The sequence below is a fragment of the Lissotriton helveticus genome, chromosome 10 (genome assembly GCF_964261635.1).
Source record: "Lissotriton helveticus chromosome 10, aLisHel1.1, whole genome shotgun sequence".
Lineage (NCBI taxonomy): Eukaryota > Metazoa > Chordata > Amphibia > Caudata > Salamandridae > Lissotriton > Lissotriton helveticus.
In genome coordinates this window covers 207374298-207392806 of record NC_136071.1, presented here as the reverse complement: position 1 = coordinate 207392806, position 18509 = coordinate 207374298, and positions in this window count along the sequence as shown.

Genomic DNA, 18509 nt, shown 5'->3' with positions numbered 1-18509 from the left:
TTTGTATGTTGGGGATGCTGTTGCTTATCGTGCACCAGAGCAACACAATGGATTATAGGAAGTGGCGAGCCGCACCGGTGTTTTCACACCTAGCCGCTAATTACACTGTAATGTGTACCCCAAGCCTCTAGAATGACTACCCATACTAAATTAAAGCTATCGTGGAATGTGACTGGCATACACACAATGTCTTAACGGTACAGTCTTCTCATACCTGGCCAGACGAGGGGTCCACATAGCACTCCTTCAAGAGACCCAGTTAGATGCTAAGGAAGAGGCAGCCATATCTAGGAGGTGGTGAGGCCATGCCTTCTATACACGCTACTCAGTGTTCGTTATGGGGGAAACTGATAGGGATCAAACTGGGGTGCCCATTTCAACATATATGGGACCTCTTAGATTCTGACGGTCGCTATGTACTACTCACGGGTCGACTGGATGGGAGGGACATTTCCATATTTAACATTTATGCCCAAACACAGATAAGGCAGGGTTTCTTTTCAAACTATTCAGAAAACTAGCTCCCTACCTAGTAGGAGATGTTATTATAGGAGGAAACTTTAAACTGTATGGCAACCCCTGCGTTAGACTGCTCTCATCCACCCCTACATGACTCCCCAGTCTTAAAAAACGCCAGTGTCTTCTATAAATGGCAAAAAGATTGGGGATTAATTGACTCGTAGTGTACGCATAACCCACAGACCAGGGACTACTCTTTTCCTCATTATATGATCTCCATGTATGATTTGACACATTCCTTTACACTCCGGATGTCCACAACTTAGTTCATACTGTAGAATATCTCACTAGGACACTCTCCGACCATGACACCGTTTTGCTGCATTTGAACTGGGAAGTTGCTCCACCCTGTGTTACCACCTGGAAGTTGAAACCAGAGACCTTATGAGACCTAATCTACAGGGATCTTATAGCCCAGAGAATTACTAATTACTTTGAGGACAACTTAGCCACTTCAACTTGACTGAGCGTCGAATGGGACGTGTTTATGGTAACTTTGAGCGGCAGATGTATAACTGTATCTGTGGAGAATCATAAGACCCTACGGATAGAGGTTGAATCAGCTGAAACAGTCCTGAGGTCCCTGGAGATCAAAAGACCAAATGCCCTGGATTTACAACCAGCCTTATTAGAGGCAAGGGAGAGGGTGGCTGATCACATAGAACAACTCCACTATTTTGATTACAGGAATTATATGCTCAAAGCCTAAGCAGAGTGGGATCGAACCGGACAACTCCTAGCATGGCTTGCAAACCCTGCTAAATGGGGTACAGTAATTGTTGAACTGGAGACTGATCAAGGGGTCAAGTTGTATAAACAAACTGATATCAATAGGAAATTTAACACCTACTACTCTATATGAAAGTGCAGCTATGACAGAGGAATTAAAACTTCCTCTTCCCCTTGAAACTCCCCACTCTGACTCCTGATAAGGCCTATATCCTGGGTGGCAACATTACTTTACCAGAAGTACGGGCAGCAAGTAAGCATTTGGCTAGGGGGAAAACTCTGGGTACTGAAGAATTCACGGTAGAGTTCTATGCAACATACGCAGATATATTGGCACCCACATTAGTGGATTCTATACAAAGAGGCTAGGACCTTAAAATCCCTTTAAGCCTCCACTGGAGAGCCCCTCCTAGTTCCACTTCAGAAACCTGGGAAGTCGGCCCAGGACAAAAGAGCACAACGCCCCCTTTCCATATTGATTTTCGACTATAAGATACTCAGTAGGATTTTAGCTTCCAGACTCCTTCCAATCATGCCTAGATCAATACACCAGGATCAGGCGGGATTCATTCAAGGTAGGAATACAGCGATTAATATCCGCTGTCTCCTGACAATTCTGGAGAAAGATTCTCGCTCACATTCTGCGATTTTTGCTTTAGATATAGAGAAGGCCTTTGACAGCCTTAAATAGGACTTTATCTGCGAGGTCATAGCAGCCTTCCACATGCGAAGGGGATTCCTCGAATGGACTAAACTACTCTATACAGCCTGCAAGGTTAGGATTAAGACTGGGAGATACATATCGGAGACTTATGACGTGAAGCACGTTATGAGACAGGGAGGCATGTTGTCATCGCTGTTATTTGCAATGGCGATGGAGCCCCTGGCTTGTTACGGCAGCAGAGGGGGACATGTATCGGTGAATTATAACAGAGGGAGGAGAACATCATATAGGATGCTCTGTACTGCTTCGGGTTTTTAGCGCCGGGACACTCTTCGGAGTAGCTGAGCGCTATATAAGACTCAAAATAACATAACATTATATGCCAATTAACTCCTTGATGATCTAAATGGAGCCAGACAATTATTAAATCACTTGGTAGAGTCTCTGGCCTGCGAGGGAACTGGCAAAAGTTGTGCCTTTTTCCAACACAGGCTGGTACACCCCCACTGAGGGGCTTAGACATTTTGAAAAGGGTGCCCACCAATATCTGGGTGTACATATGTTTCATGATTCTAAAGACTTACTGGAAGGCAAAGTCAAACAGACGATTAGAAATTTGCAGCAGAGCATGGATTTTTGGAACACTCTCCCTGTCTCAGTGATAGGGTGAGTAGCGTTATTAAAAATGACACCTTTACCTCGTCTGCTGTGCTACTTTACAGTACTGCCAGTTAAAATCCCACGTACAATGTTCAAAGAACTTGAATCCATGCAGGTGGCGTTCCTATGGGGCTCCGGTCGAAGACAGTTATCTCAGACCATGCTCCAGCGGCCGACGGGCATGAGTGGGCTGGCGTTCCCCAACTTGGAGACATACTAAATAGATACTCAGTTACAGTGGTTCACACAACAGATCAAGAGGCACCTGACCACTGAGAGAAACAAGAGACCAGCCCTACCTGGTACTGATCAATGAGTTGCACTACTTTAGCATCTCTCGTCCCAGGGCTAATGAAACAATGGAATTTGTAACCATAAGACATTGTTGACATAGATGTCTACTCGGAACACAAACTAAAATCCCTTACTCCCCTGATGTTCCGCTGATTATGATGCACTCCAGGGCCGGCTTTAGAGCGGTGGGACTGGTGCATCCGCACTGGGTGTTGACCTAGCGGGGGGACTGACTTCAGGGGAGGGTGCTGTGTTTAGCCCCTTCCCTGCGGGGGTAATTCCCCCATGGTACAGGGGGGTGGGGGGGTGAGCGCGGTGCTCATGACGAGACCAGCTCGTCATGAGTCACGGTGGAGCTGTGCTCATGACGAGCTGGTTTCGTCACGACTCTGCCCACTGATTCATTCTCCTTCATAGGCGAGGAATCAATCGCGCGTGGGAGGCGGAGCCGTTATGACGAGACCCGCTCGTCATGAGCACAGCTCCATTGTGACTCATGACAAACTTGTGTGTCCAGCTTTCGGGCAGAAATAAAAATGTCAAGATAATTCTTGTGATCAATGTTCCTGCTAGAGAGAGAGTTCAGAGTTTTGTCTAGTGGCAGTTTTGACTCTCCATAAAGTAGCGTGGAGGGTTAATATGCCCGCTGTAAAAAACAGTTATGTACTTTGTGTGGATTGCTGAGTGGATTAGTAAAGCCAGCTTTTACCAGTGCTTTAAAACAAGTGAAATGTATTTGACAGATGGGCTATGAAGAGATGAGGGGCACTTTTGCAGGGTTGTAGCAAGGGAATCTGAGGAGGAGGTCATATGGGGGGCACCAAAAAAGATTGTCACACAGGCCGCCACCAGTGCTAAAGCCAGCTCTGCCTGAAGCTCTAGGGTGACTGCAGAGTTTTTCAGTTCTGGCGTGATGTTAAGTATGTGCGGAAGGAATCAGCCTTGATCAGTATGTGCGGACCATGTGTTCTATGGTATTGCCCACTACCGTGTTTTCCACTTACATTAAAGAACAAGTTACTTACCTTTGGTAACAATATATCCTTAAAAGACATAAAATAAATATAGATTCCTTACCTTAGAACTACCCCAGACGTCAAACTGGATCCGGAGAAATATTTTCGTAGCAGTACCCTTGTGCGTCGGTAGGTGGCGTCCGTCGACTCCTCCGTCGGCATCGTGGTAGCCGGGATGACGTTGCGGTGTCTACTTAGATGCTGCCCCTGCACGCTGACGTCAGTTCTGACACTACTTTCCATGCCAGAAGCGCAGAGCCATGCAAGACACTGACAACTAGTGCACAAAACTAGGGCCCTGGAAGGGAGTACGTATCCCTAGAAGTCAGTTCGCAGAACGGGGAGGATGGGTGGGGTGGGGTGGGGCGGGGCGGTAAGGAATTTATAACTAATATATGTCTCTTACAGATATATTGTTACCGAAGGTAAGTAACTTGCTCATCTGAAAGAGACTATTAGTTATAGATTCAATACCTTAGAATAGATACCCCAGCAATACTAACCCCGGAGGTGGGTTTGTGAGAAGTTGGCCTGGTATATGATGTTCACTATTCTAGTGAGCACCTTTCACCAGTCCAAACAACCCTTATGGTGATGGTTGTAAAGTCAACCTTATAGACCAGCTATCCTAGTGGTAGCATGGACAAAGCAGTCTTAGGCTAAACTCAAGAGGGCATGTGAAGCCAGCTGTTTTACCATTTGCAATCCCTTTAATACCAAATGAAAGGACACCACACAGGTTATATATATAAAATATATATGTATTTATTACTAAATTAATCCTCTGAACTCTTTGAGGTCAGAGGCACAAGCACATAACAAGATACTTAATTATCATACAATAAGTTGCACAAAATACAGTAATGCCCTTGGGGCACTTCAAACCATATACTAAAATAGTGGTATAAGGACCATGTCACGAACAACGGATAGGCCTAGGGCCTGGAGAATCGCTGGGGCTATGCTGTACTACAAAAGGATAGGGAGCAGGAGGCCCACGGGATGCGTGTGCAGTGTTTTTACACACACGCGAGTTACCATAGAGTTAGAATGGGAACGAAAGAATTGGAAACTAGTTCTTTTAGGTCACTTCGGGATGGACTAGGAGAAAGCCACTGAAAACTAGGATAATTAATACCCACAGGAGCACCGGAGTACTCGTGTTACCTCACCCACAGGAAGCGGGTGCATAGGTGTCAAAGTGTGTCAGGTTTCGTAGCTGAATCCTATGGAGCCGTGAAGAAAGACGCTGCAGGCGACCAGGAGGGAAGTGTCCGGGTGGATCCAAGGGCGGATCGAGGATGAAGAGTACCTGAAAGCAGAGGGGACAGAGTCTGGGTCACTAGCCAGTGACCAGGAAGGAACCAGGCGATGTCGCGAAGCAATCAGGTGATGTCGTGAAGCTTGACTCTGCAGCCAAGTGGATCAGGAGGTGTCGACAATGACCAGGAGCTGGATACGGACTGTCCCACGAAGGCTCTCGCTGTCGGCAATGTCGGCTTCCGGATTGGAGTCAACAAGCCTTGGCAAAGGCAACCCACGCAGGAATCGAAGATTGCTTCCGGATCAGACCAGCAAGGTCTGATGGGCTTCTCCTTTTCAGGGAAGCAGGGGCCAGTCTGGAGCAACTAGACCTGTGGTGTAAATTCAAAGGTTCGTCGTCACAGAGGCCACTAGCCAACGGGCAAGTGACCGGACAAACGCGTCGAGCAGGAAAATGCAGAAGGGCCCCACGCAGATCTTGTGGAGTGTGGAGGGCTGATCTTCGGTGCAGTTGGTGCTCGGGGCTGGGGCTTCTCAATCCCCAATGCACAACTTCAAGGGTGCCTCAGAAGTTGCACGGAAAGCAATTCGCTGGCTTTCCAAGATGGCCGGTCCCACGTCTCTCGTCGCCTCCACGGATCTCAGCTTTGCTGTGGATCGGGCTGTTGGAAGTCCGGGTCTTGTCAGGCTCTGTGCTCGGGCTCCGGCAGGAGCGTCGACAAAGCAAACCGTTGATCGCTTGATGGTGCCTGCTTACACAGGGTGGTCACTCCTTGACCACGAGGGAGATTCTTCAGTCTTCTATCTTCAGGTAGAACGTCGAAGGTCCAGAGTTTCGTTTCAAGTTTCAGTCAGGATAAATCTAAAGTCTTGGGACTCAGCTCCTACCTATATACCAAATTTAGGGGCTGGATTACCTGCTAGGTCCCTCCGATGGGTGGGACTAGGGAAGGGGTGGTTACACCCCTTTCTCTTTGTCCAGTTTTTCGCCAGAGCTGGGGCTGGAGTGCCCCAGCACCGGTTTGAACCGGACTATGCATGGGACACCTTGTGTGCCCCAGGCAGTGTCTCATTTCATTCAACCCTCCCTGCCCCAATACACTATGGCCTGTCTGGGGGTGGTGCTAGCACCTCCCAAGAAAGGCAACCTATTGTCCAAGCCTCCCTCGCTGGAAGGACTCCCAGCAGCAGGAGGTCAGACTTGTGTCTGTGGCAGCAGAATCCATTTTGTGATGCTGAGGCTCTGGTTAACTTTAACCGGGATTAGTAGGAACAACATGTCTTCTCCCTCTAGAAGGGTGGAATGCTACCCCCGTCGCCATAACTGGTGAGGGGGTAGTATTCCAAAGCGTATGACACCTTACACGACATGTTTTGATAAAGCCAAACCAAAGTTAGCATTCAACCGCGAGGTAAGAGTATATGGTATGGCTATATCATAGACCAGCTATAAGGACATGGTTCCGAAAGCTGCAGGCAGGCTCAGCTCATGCTAGAGCCTCATCTCACATAAAACCAAGCACTCTGCCTTCAGGATTGTTACGGCCTGCCATAGGAGTGACTTATAGGTGCATATGTGTCTATATATAATGGTAGGTATAGGAATACTATACCTAAGCAAGGGGTGATTACACGACCTTGCCCCAGCTGAGTGATCAGCCAGTTGTGTCAGTTTGGATGGCCAGCCAGCGGTGGGATAAGATATGCTGTAGCCCCTGGTAGGCCTTGGGTGCACCTATGCCCTGGGTACCTATGGTACACTGTACAGGGACTCATAAGAGTGACCCAACATCCAATTAGGTATGTACCTAAAGTACATGGAGTCCATTTTACATTGAGAGCAGATAGCCTGGGGCCCTGATTAGCTGGATCCCAGGCCAACTAAGTCGAAAACCAGCTAAACACAAGGCAAAAAATCTGGGGTAACCATAGTCGGGTATCCACCTTCCTACAGGATCTGCGAACCAAGTTCGCACCACGAAGTCCTGGAGAACAGAACGGCCGAAGAAGCGGTCTCTCTGGACTTGGCTGTCCAGGCAGCAATGCTTTGTAAAAGTGTGCAAGGATTCCCACGTGGCAGCCTGGCAGATGTCAAGTAAGGGAACTCCTCGTCCCAAAGCAGTAGTGGCCGCCTTCGCCCTGGTAGAGTGGGCATGCAGTCCTACTGGAGGTTCCTTTTTAGCTAAAGAATAGCATATTTCAATGCATAGTACAACCCATCTAGAGATGGTACATTTGTGCACTGCCTGACCCTTCTAGGCATCCACATAACCGACGAAGAGTTGATCGTCCACCCGAAATGCATCAGTGCAGTCAAGGTAGAAAGACATCCCACCTTTAGGAATAGACAGTGGAGTCTCTCCTCCTCTTTGGAGGGATGCGGAGGCGGAAAGAAGGTGAGCAATGTGAAGGTCTGACCTATGTGGAAAGAGGTGACCACTTTGGGCAGAAAAGAAAGCCTAGTACAGAGGACAACTTTGTCCAGATGGTCAGAAAGAAAAGGAGGCTTTGAAAATGAGGCTTCAAGCTCACTCCCCTGCGAGCAGAGGTCATGGCAAGCAAGAAAGCAGTTTTCAATGTAAGGAGACGAAGAGGACAATTATGTAGTGGCTCAAAGAGAGCACACATAAGAAAAGTGAGAACAAGGTTCAAGTCCCACTGGGGCATTCCGAAGGGAGAAGGAGGGAAGAGATGAGTAATGCCCTTCAGAAATCAGTTAACAATAGGGGGCTTGAAAAGAGAAGGATGATCAGGAATGCGAAGAAAGGCCAAAATGGCCGAAAGATAGACTTTAAGAGTACCCAGAGCGGAGCCCTGCTGCCCCAAAGAAAGAACAAAGAGGATAACTTCTGAAAGAGGGGTAGAAAGGGGATCCACAGCCTTTGCTGTACACCATGCCAAAAATGGGTTCCATCTACAGGCGTATACCTTTTTAGTGGAGGGATGCCTGGCTGCCAAGATTACATTACAGACTTCGGGAGGAAGGTCGAAAGCTGTCAGCTGTCGTCGCTCAATCTCCACGCAAGGAGGTGGAGGCTGGACAGGTGTGGGGAGAGGACCGTCCCCTGCTGCTGCGACAGAAGACCCTCCCGAAGAGGCAGTCTGATCAGAGGATCAATGGCCATGCTCAAGAGTTCGGGGTACCAGCCTCTTCATGCCCAGAAAGGAGCCACAAGAATGACTTGGGCCCGGTCGCGCTTGATCTACTTCATCACTCTCGGTAGAAGTGGTACAGGCGAAAAGGCGTACAGGAGGCCGCAACTCCACTCGCGACGAAAAGTGTTGCCAAGCGAGCGCCACCTTGGAAACTCCAACACGCAGAATTGCTGATATTGCGTGTTCTCTTCTGTGGCGAACAGATCTAACCAAGACTGTCCCCACCGCTGAAAGAGACCTTGCACTACCTCCAAGTGAAGACGCCATTCGTGGTCTACTAGGCACCAATGGTTGAATTTATCTGCCCTGCTGTTCAGAGAGCCTGCCACATGTTGAACCACCAGGGTAATGCCCTGATGTTCCAGCCATGTCCAGATGCGAAAAGCCTCCTGACATAAGGTCCACAACCCCATCATGCCTGTTTGTTGCAGTACAACATGGCAGTGGTGTTGTCCGTGAACATCTGCACTACTCTTCCTATGACAGATGGAAGGAATGCCTTCAGTGCAAGAAGAATCGCCCGGAGCTCCAGAAGGTTGGTGTGGAGCCCAGAGTCCTCTAATCTCCGCCTCTCCAATGTGGCCACCCCATCCCGGGAGTAACCATCCGTCACTACTGTGGAGTTGGAATGGGGAAGGGAGAGGGATCTGCTGTTGACCCAATCCTGGTTCATGAGCCACCACTGCAACTGACTTGCAGCCCCCTCCGAGATCTGGACAACATCGGAAAGATTCCCCTGATGCTGCACCCACTAGAACTTCAGTTCCCACGGCAGAGCCTACATATGCCACCTGGCATGATCTACCAGCAGGATGCAGAAGGCCATGAGGCCCAGCAACCTCTTGGTCATTCTCACCGAAACCTGGGATAGAGGCTGAAACATCGGTATCATAGCTTGATTATCCCGGACTCGCTGCTCGGGAGGATAGGCCCCAAACTGCGCTGCATCCAGAACTGCTCCAATAAAATAGAGCTTCACAGAGGGAATGAGGTGCGACATCGGTACGTTGATAGTGATTCCCAGCAAATGCAGGAGGTCTGCCATAGTCTGGAGGTGAGAGACGACCGCCTGGAGCGAGCCCGCCTCCAGCAGCCAGTCGTCGAGATTAGGGAAGACTGGAATCCCTGATCTGCGCAGATGAGCTGCGACCACCGCCATCACTTTCGTGAACACCCGAGGGGCACTGGTAAGGATAAAGGGGAGCATGGTAAACTGGAAATGCTTGTGGCCTACTATGAACCGTAGGTAACGCTGATGGGGAGGCTGGACGGGGATATGAAAATAAGCGTCCTGCAAGTCCAACGCTACCATCCAGTCCCCAGGGTCGAGGTCAGACAAGACCTGAACTACAGTCAGCATTTTGAACTTCTCCTTGCGGAGGAAGCGGTTGACGTCCCTGAGGTCTAAGATGGGACGCAGGACTTAGTCCTTCTTGGGTACCAGAAAATAGTGGGAATAGCAACCATGACCTACTTCTGACACAGAGACGCGTTCAATGGCACCCTTGGCCAAGAGAGCCATAACTTCCTGACGGAGAAGGGCCAGATGATCCTCCGACATGTGATGGAGTGTAGGTGGCATGGAGGGAGGGTTAATCTCAAAGGGGAGGGAGTAGCCCCTTCAGACTATTTGCAAAACTCACCTGTCTGACGTGATGGTGCGCCAGTGGGGGAGGTGATGGCGGATCCTGCCGCCCACAAGCAAGTGGTGGCCCTGAAAGGTCGAACTAGGAAGGTTTGGAGGCTGCTGCAGAGGGGGCATTAGTGGACTGGCCTGCCCGCTGGCCCCCAGACCCATGGCGCTGGGTCCCACTTCCCAGCCGCGCAGAGGCTGGGAAGCTTGCGCAGGCCTGTGGCCGTGGGTAGAACGTGGTGGGCACCCCTTCCGTAGACACAAAAGGGGCAAAAGGCAGACTGCACTGGACGAGAGGTGGCAGCGAGGCCCAAGGATCTGGCCGTAGCCCTAGAATCCTTGAAGTGCTCCAGCGCATTGTCCGCCTTGTTGCCAAACAGGCGACGGCCATCAAAGGCCATGTCCAAAATGGTCGATTGGACATCCCCAGAGAAGCAAGTGGAGCTCAGCCAGGCATAGCACCTCAGGGCTACTGACGTAGAATTTGTTCCACCCAGCAAGTCTGCGGTATCCAGCCCACATCGGATGGCGAACTTTGCTGTGTCTGTACCCTCTGTGACCGCACAGGAGAGTACAGCCCGGGCCTCCCTTGGGCACTGTGGCAGCCCTTGTGCAACCATGTCCCACATAGAGTGGTTGTAACAGCCCAAGAGACATGCGGTGTTAACCAACCGTAGTCCTAGCTGGCAGAAGAAAACATCTTCCAAAGATGGTCCAGCTTCCTGGATTTCCTTTCTGGGGGAGCAGTAGGGAACGCACCTTTGGAGGTAGAGGCTTGTACTACTAAACTCTCTGGAGTAGGGTTTTGGGAAAGGAAAAGTGGGTCGCCCAGGGCAGGGCGGTGCCGTTGGGCAATCATCCTATCCACTGGAGCCCCTGTCCAAGGCTTGGACCAAGTGCCCAGAGGTATGTCTGTAAGGGCCTTATTGAACGATAGCAGGGGCTCCGAAGAGGCCGCTGCTGGCTGAAGCACCTCAGTCAAGACGTTAGTCCTGACACCATATGAAGCTCAAGGCCCAAGGCCTCAGCCGCCCTACACAACACCACAGCGTAGGATGCTGCCTCCTCCGTGGCCACGGTAGGGGGCAGCGCATGCCAAGGTCTGGGGAGTTATCCAAACCACTGGCATCACCCAACTCATCTCGCCAGTCCGGCTTCTCAAGCTGGTCAGTTAGAGGGTCACCAGACCCCTACCAGTCCTCCTCTGGCTGCCAGTCAGGGTGATAGGGAACACCAGGAATGAACAGTGGATGAAAGTACCCTCCGGCGCCAGTACCGATGTCGGTTGACGTCAGTCCAGTGCCGTGTCCATTTCGGAGGTGAGGCCGAGGTCGACTCCAGTTGGGAGTGCAAAAGGTGCCGGGGGCATCTTCACTAGAATCTGCACCAGGGAAGGTACTGTGAGGTCGACCGGCACTAATCTGGATCCAGGCCTGGATCCATGGGGGCCCTGGGGCTCCGGAGCTGCCGGCATCCAAGGCCTAGGGCCCCCAGCCGAGTCCATGGGGCTTCAAAGGCTCACCTGCGGAGTCCGGCTGCCCACAAAGGCTGTGCAGTGCTTCGTAGAACTGACAAAGCTGGGCAGGGGACGCTCCAGGAAAAGTATTTTTAGGTCTCTATAGGTGAAAGCCTCTTGTGGCCATAACAAAATCGAGGTGAGTGGGCTTGGAGCCTGCCCATTGCTTACCATGAGTTATATTTATGGTCACTTATTTGCTTGTTTCTTATTCCATGACTTGTCTTCCTTTTCTTGTGTTTGTCCCTCCCATAGAGCATAGCCTTTTTACCATTATTTTGACTGGCTGACTTGTATCCTTCCACTGTTCACAATTGGGGATGTTCTTTTTTTTTTTTATTCAACACTTTGTGAGAGTGCATGTGTTTTCTTAAATATCTCCCTAGTGTGAAGCTTCCCACTCTCCCTCAAATACTAGCCCCTCACTATATGTCCCAGAGGCTGAGACCCACAGCTTAATGTCTAAAATAACTTCAGGATCACCTATAGACCAAGCGTCTCTGGCTATACTCGAGCGAGTCAGAGAAGCCATTGTACCCGTACTCACTGAGGTGCTCAACCTATCGTTTCTTTCTGGGCTGGTCCCTCAGGAATGGAAGCACGATACAGTGATTCCACTCCTAAAGAAACCCACAAATCAGATCCCTCCGTACCTGAGAGTTTAAAACCAATATCCCTGCTGCCTTTTTTTTACCAAGATTTAAAACATTTGAAAAATTAGTCAATCAACAACTGATGAGTTTTGTGGAAGAAAAAGCTCTTCTCCACGATACACAATCTGGTTCTAGTCCACTCTTTAATACTGAATCTCCCCTGCTATCTGCATCAGAATCTCTCCGCCAAGCAGCTGATGAAGGCAAAACAACTACACTTGTCATGCTTGACCTAAGTGCAGCTTTTAATACGGTCTCTCATGGACTGCTGTTAGATAGGTTACAAAACTCAGGGGTGGATGGCACCGTGCTGGGTTGGTTTGTGGAATTTTTGGAGGGCCACACATTTCGGGTCACCCAACAGTCTCACTCATCCAAGTTTAGGACACTGCGGCTGGGAGTGCGTCAGGGCTCTACTCTGTGTCCGACTCTTTTTAATCTCTATATGCGACCTTTGGCTGCTCTCATTGAGGAACATGACGTTCGAACAGTAACTTATGCGAGTGACACCCAACTGATCATCATGTTGGCTCAGGAGAGCAACCAAGCAGCGGATGATTTTAAACTCTGCTTAGTAGAACTGGCCAACTGGATGAAGAACAGCTGTCTGTGACTGAATGCGGCCAAAACTGAGATATTGGTGGTAGGTAAACAACCGTCCATCTGGTCCTCATCGTGGTGGCCAGAATAATTAGGCCCGCTGCTGACTCCGAAACCTAAAGTGAAATATTTAGGAGTCTGATTCGACTCCGCTCTATCGTTTGGAGATCAAATCTCAATTATTGTAGATATGTTTTTTGGCTCCCTGAAAATGCTCCAGAAGATTTGGGGGTTTCTCCCGGTTTCTGCGAAAAGAACTGCAGTCCAGGCACTCGTGATAGCACGGTTAGATTACTGCGTTCTTTACTTAGGGGCTTCTAAGAGGTGCCTTTTAATGCTCTACAGTATATAAAAGGCAGCAGGTTATCTGCTGCTGATTATACCCAGACAAGCCCCAACGGGGTTAGCCTTAACAAAACTCAACTGGCTTCCCATTGAGGGAAGGATTTCTTTCAACACCATGTGTTTCGTTCACAGGATCTGTCATACAAAGGCCCTGGCTTTCTCTATCCTCTGATTCAGCCCTCTCTCCCCAACCGCTGCTTGCGATCAGCAGGAATAGGTCCATCCAACATCCTGAAAGTTCGTAGAATGCATTTTGGAGGCTGCTTCTTTAGATTTTTTGGCAGCAAAACAATGGAATAGTTTGCCCTCCCATCTTAAATTGGAGCCCTCGGAGGCTCTTTTTGAGAAGCATCTAAAAACTTTGGTATTCAGAAAGGGCCATGCCCATTAAACAACTGAGGGAATCTGGATTTCAGTTGTGGTGATTGAAATCTAGCACGGGGACACTCCAGATTGGAGTAACCAGGTGCTTTACAAACTGCTAACACGTGGTCCTCCTCAGCTTGTCTGTAAACACACAGCAACAGGTCTACTTTTCCAGGGGATCACTAAAGAGCAGTCTTTACAGGTAGTTTGTTTTATCTCTGCCTTCCTAGTCCTGCACAAAAGCTCAGGCCTTGGCGCACAAAGGATTTTACGGCGCTGTTGACAGCCCAGCTGCTGCACTCACTAAGCTGGCGTTTGAGGCAAAAGATGTAATTAGCATGACTGAAAAGTAGATGTGTCTTCTCCTGGAGGCCCATATATATACACCCTAGTCCACTACAGAAGACCAAATGGCTGGAGCATGTTTCAGCTCTGAGTCTTGTGGAAAGTAAATTAGCCCTTGGAAAGTGTGTAAACTTCCGATCCTTCTTAAATTCTGTTGCTGAGTTTCCCGAGTGAATAGTATTTGAAATATAAACCATGCCATTTGTAAAGCTTGAAAATAGTGAATGTATTGTACATTTCGGAGATGCCTTCAGATGTTTGCTTTTCCTCCAGTATTTTGAATGGTATTTTTTGTTGAGATTTTTATGTAATGCTGCACAAGCAACAATAGCACACTCATAAAGGCAAGATTTATTGGCTTTGCGACTGCTTATTTAAATTTGCCTAGAGAACGAAACAAGGCTACCAAAAAAAAAAAAACAATTCATGACATATGTGCACTGTGGGTGGTTTTTAGTGACCAAACAAGGTCCAGGGGAAATAGGAAAAAATCATTAACATTCGCATGGATGATTTATCGGATCTTACCCCTTCAGCCTATTTTTATAAGGACACAATGGGGCATATTTACAAGCCCTCACCGCCACCGGAGCGCCACTTTTTTTGGCGCTCCGGTGGCTCAGTGCCATTTTCCATATTTACAGGGTGGCGCTAAGCCACTTTGCTTGGCTTAACGTCCCCTTGTAAATATGTCCCTTTCCACCACAATCCTCTGCCGCAAAGGGGTATGCAATGGGCTTTGCTTTGGGTGTTCCATCGCAACACCCATTGTCTTTTGACGCTGCCTCAGATTTACAAGGCTGAGGCAGCGCCAAAAACTAACACCATGGAGTACCAGGTATTAGAATGACGATACGGGGAGGAATGATTAATTTCTCCTCGTTTTTTGCTCTTTCCATGTGTACTGTATTCTGAAGGACACATAGAAGGTGAGTGTTTATGTGCAGGAAGGTGTCCCTTTCGGCACATAAATAATCGTCCCTGCAGCGCAGGCACTTTCGCAACATGGCAGCAGGGTGCCAGTGCTGGTGCTGGCGCGAGGCAGCTTTTTTTGCACCAGCGCTAGGGGAAACAGAGGTGCGCCTTATTCTTGTGAATACGGCGTATCCCTACTTTTTCAAAATGTCAGAGTGCAGTTCTGCCAAATTTAGCGCAGCTCAGCTCTCTGACATTTTATTGTAAATATGTCCCAATATGTCTGATCTGACAACTGATTTCTTTTTTTTGTATTCTTGAATGACTGTGAGAAGTGGCTCTCAGACATTGAAACAAGACGGAGTTTTTCTATAGTATTTCCACCACATCCCTTATGGATTTACATTATAAGTGCCACACATGAAATGTAAATTCTTCACTTTGTAGATATGTTTGCTGTACAGTAATATGATTAATGCAAAAACAACAATTGATGGACAGAATGCAGAACAATGTCATACATTCACCCCAGTACAGAGATCTGGGCCTAAATCCATCGTTTTTTGCACTCCACACAACCCCAGGTCAGACATGGCCATATGCAAATCAGCCTTGACCCCGTGCCTCATGGGAACAGTCCAGCCCGAACTGCCAAGCCATGTCTTTCCTGGACCGGAATCAAGCATCCAAGGACCGGTTTCTGGCTATCAGCCTTCATCAGCCTGGATAGCTTGACTCCAGTGGTGTGGAGAGCATGGGACTCACGTCTGAGCATACCCATCCCACTCGGGGTGACAAATGCAAAAACAACAATTAATGGACAGAATGCAGAACAATGTCATACATTCACCCCAGTACAGATGTCTGGGCCTAAATCCATCGTTTTTTTGCACTCCACACCACCCTAGGTCAGACATGGCCATATGCAAATCAGCCTTGACCCTGTGCCTCATGGGAACCGTCCAGCCCGAACTGCCAAGCCATGTCTTTCCTGGACCGGAATCAAGCATCCAAGGACCGGTTTCTGGCTATCAGCCTTCATCAGCCTGGATAGCTTGACTCCAGTGGTGTGGAGAGCATGGGAATCACGTCTGAGCATACCCATCCCACTCGGGGTGACAAATGCAAAAACAACAATTGATGGACAGAATGCAGAACAATGTCATACATTCACCCCAGTACAGAGATCTGGGCCTAAATCCATCGTTTTTTTGCACTCCACACCACCCCAGGTCAGACATGGCCATATGCAAATCAGCCTTGACCCTGTGCCTCATGGGAACAGTCCAGCCCGAACTGCCAAGCCATGTCTTTCCTGGACCGGAATCAAGCATCCAAGGACCGGTTTCTGGCTATCAGCCTGGATAGCTTGACTCCAGTGGTGTGGAGAGCATGGGACTCACGTCTGAGCATACCCATCCCACTCGGGGTGACAAATGCAAAATGGGAACAGTCCAGCCCTAACTCCCATGAGGCACAGGGTCAAGGCTGATTTGCATATGGCCATGTCTGAACTGGGGTGGTGTGGAGTGCAAAAAAACGATGGATTTAGGCCCAGATCTCTGTACTGGGGTGAATGTATGACATTGTTCTGCATTCTGTCCATCAACTGTTGTTTTGCATTTGTCACCCCGAGTGGGATGGGTATGCTCAGACGTGAGTCCCATGCTCTCCACACCACTGGAGTCAAGCTATCCAGGCTGAAGCCGGCTGATAGCCAGAAACCGGTCCTAGGATGCTTGATTCCGGTCCAGGAAAGACATGGCTTGGCAGTTCGGGCTGGACTGTTCCCATGAGGCACAGGGTCAAGGCTGATTTGCATATGGCCATGTCTGAACTGGGGTGGTGTGGAGTGCAAAAAAACGATGGATTTAGGCCCAGATCTCTGTACTGGGGTGAATGTATGACATTGTTCTGCATTCTGTCCATCAACTGTTGTTTTGTACAGTAATATGATGGCATATTTTTTCAGGGTTCTCTGGTGCTCGTCCCGTTTAACTACCTATGAGTGTGGGATGGCCTTACTGCTGGCTGACATTTGCATCTTGCTGTACTTTGCAGTTGGTTTGAGGTTTTTGATTTCCCATTTGTGGCATTTATAAAACTTGCATTTTCTTCTGGAAGCCTACTTTCGGTAGTCTTTCGGGCTGAGCCTGTGTGAGCAGCGCTCGAGAAGCTGTTGTGTTCAGTACGGGGCTTGCATCCCGCCCACTGATTATCGTTCGTTGGCCCCTGTGCCACTCTTTAGGTCGAGCCTGAGCAGCGCATGCTCTGCAGCGTGCTGTATTAGAGTATGGAATAGAAGCTCCACCCACTCTCTGCCCATATTTGTCATTGTCCTAGGTAAATGCTGGCTTCTGATTCGTTAATTTGTTTGCTAGTCCCTCCTTAGTACTACCTTCTTTTCATTTGTAACCTCTCATGAGGGCTGGCCCATTTACTTCGGTTGTTACACCGTATGTCTTTTTTAGTCTGTAAGCACTATTTTCTTTAATGAGTTTCTCCTACTGCAGGCACAACATGCTTTCCTGCAACATTCAGCGCGCCATGCGTGCTTTCATTTTCCGAGCAACCGAGCCAATGGTGGTTTCTTTGAATAGATCTTGCATTTACAAGAGTTTGAGCTATTGCCAGTGTAAATAATGCCTTATGTGTTAATTAGCAAAACAGATCAATAAAAGGCATTGTCTTTTACAATGCCAATAGCTTAAACTCTCGGAAATTGGAGACCTATTGCATTGCAAATACTTGTTACGGTCTCCCAGGGCTTTAAGTGGGATGAAAAAAACTGGGGGGTCTCTCAAAGGGGCGTGGCCAGTGTAATTAGGGGCGTGGCTTTAAAACACACACTTAAAATCTGTGCTTAGCATACTGTGCCGCCCGACTTGTTTTTTTGCTGTTTCGGTCATGGCATCCAGATCTGTGATACAACAAGTAACGTCATACCTACAACAAGTGAGGACTACTGGCTTTGTCAATGGTTATTAGTTGCAGAAGATAAATAAGCTGCAACTATGGCTTGTATATAATATTGACAAAGCTTCCAATTAAAGCCCTGGTGACCCTACCACAATGTTGCTGCTCTTGCGTTTTAGAAAGAGAAGGGAAATCCAGAAAGAAAATGACTCTTTAAAGGATTTCCCTTCCTCCACAACGCTCACCTGGCATGACGTCATGCCATAACTTCTCCAATAGCGAGCAGTGTGAGCAGCGCACATTGATGTGCTTGCTGCCTCGAAACAGGTCTCTATCGGGCTTTGTTTTGCATCCTGGCACTTTTTCCCCGGACTGCAGTGACAGCAAACTGCTGTCACTGCAATCTGGGGGAAAAACGGACCGCCTGCGCCAGGGCTCAAAACAGAGCCCGATAGAGACCCGTTTCGAGGCCCCCTGAAAAAAACTGCCGGTGCTCAGACCCCTTGAGACCCGGCCCACTTAAAGCCCTGCGGTCTCCTACTTGGCCAGTATGGGCCGTGGCGCCACTTCCTGTTTGGTCTGGGGCGCATAGCCCCACCACAGATGTATTCGTTTTAATTAGTGCACCCGTGCTGACTCAGGTACTGTTTGCGTGTCCTAATTTATCCCCCCTCCTCACCCGTCAGTTATTCGTGTTTCTTTATCTTGTTTTTAAAGAGCTACCTTCTTGTCCTTGCCACGACCTCGTTCACAGTGCGAATGATGGCGACGCATTTCTGTAGGATGCGCTCTAGTCTATGAGCGTGAACGCGATGACGCGTCACGCTATAGACAGGAGCGCGATACGCGCGCATGCGCAGAAGGCGAGTTTGGAAAGGCGCGAACGGGGAGAACGGCAGTTGGCGACCGGAGCTGTCAC